Genomic DNA, 1,325 nt, shown 5'->3' on the forward strand with positions numbered 1-1,325 from the left:
CATCGACGCCGCCTCGTCCTCATCTCCTCCCCTGCCAGACTTCCTCGACCCCTTACCGCTGCCTGGACGTCACTGGAGTCGCCGCCTCCTCGCCCCCTCACGCTGCTAGACCTCGCCGTCGCCTGAAGCCGACTCGCCGGGCCGCTCCCTCACCAGACCTCTTCCTCTACGTCGTCGACCTCGCCCCCGACCTCCTCCCCAAGCCCCACTGCCTAGAACCCTGCAACCACGGTGAGGTCCCCGGCCTCCCACTCCTCTCGCTCGCACGTCGTCCCGCACCGGCATACGACCACCAACCTCCGCCGCGGTTCCTCTGTTGCCGTCCCCTGTGCCTCGCCGCACACGCGCCTGTGCGCGCCTCGCCACACGCCGGCGCCCCACAGCTCCCTCCGCCTCACCGCTTGGCCCCGGCCACGCCCGTACCACCGCACCCGTGGCCGCGCCGCCCGGGCCTCGCCTCCGTCGCCCCTGCTCCCACTCCGCCACACACCGCCGTGCGGACGCAGTCCCGCACCGGTCTGCGTTGTCGCCGCCCGCCGGCGAGCGTGCTCCCCCACCCGTGCATCACCGTAACCCCCGCCCCGTTCCATGCCTCGACGGCAAGCACCCCGGCGTCGACCACAACGCCGCACACCCGCGCCCATTCGGGCTAGCGCCCGTGCGCCCGTTAACCCACCCTGTTTGGCCCCCTGGGCCAATGACATGTGGGGCCTAGCCCCCACAGAACGTTTCTGTTCAAAAAAGGAATAAATAATAATAATAATAATAATAATAATAATAATAATAATAATAATAGTTAATTAAATAATTAACTAATTAGATAACTTAATTACTGCTGATTAAATTAATTAATTAAGATTAATTAATTTAATGGCTAATTAACCTAATTAACTATTGTTAGTTAACTAACTAATAGTGAATGACAGTGGGGCCCACCCCCTATTAATACTAATTAGGTTAATTAAGATGTTTAATTAAAAATGTGTCACCGACCAGTGGGACCCACTGGACAGGTTGACCAGTCAACCCTGTTGACTGCTGACGTCAGCATGACCTCATGCTGATGTCGTAAATCCATTTTCGAATTAAATAAAATAATTAATTAAATTACGGAAATTAATAAAATCTTTAGTAAATCATATCTTTTAATCCGTAACTCGAATTAAATTATTTTCAACATGAAAGTTGCTCAGAATGGCGAGGCGAACCCGAATGCGCAGCCCGTTCGTCCGCCACACACTCCTAACATATCAAACTCGCAACTTTCCCCCTCCGGTTCCTCTGTCCGAAAACACGAAACACCGGGAATACTTTCCCAGATGTTT

This window comes from Triticum dicoccoides, chromosome 7A (assembly GCF_002162155.2).
Source record: "Triticum dicoccoides isolate Atlit2015 ecotype Zavitan chromosome 7A, WEW_v2.0, whole genome shotgun sequence".
Taxonomy (NCBI): Eukaryota; Viridiplantae; Streptophyta; class Magnoliopsida; order Poales; family Poaceae; genus Triticum; species Triticum dicoccoides.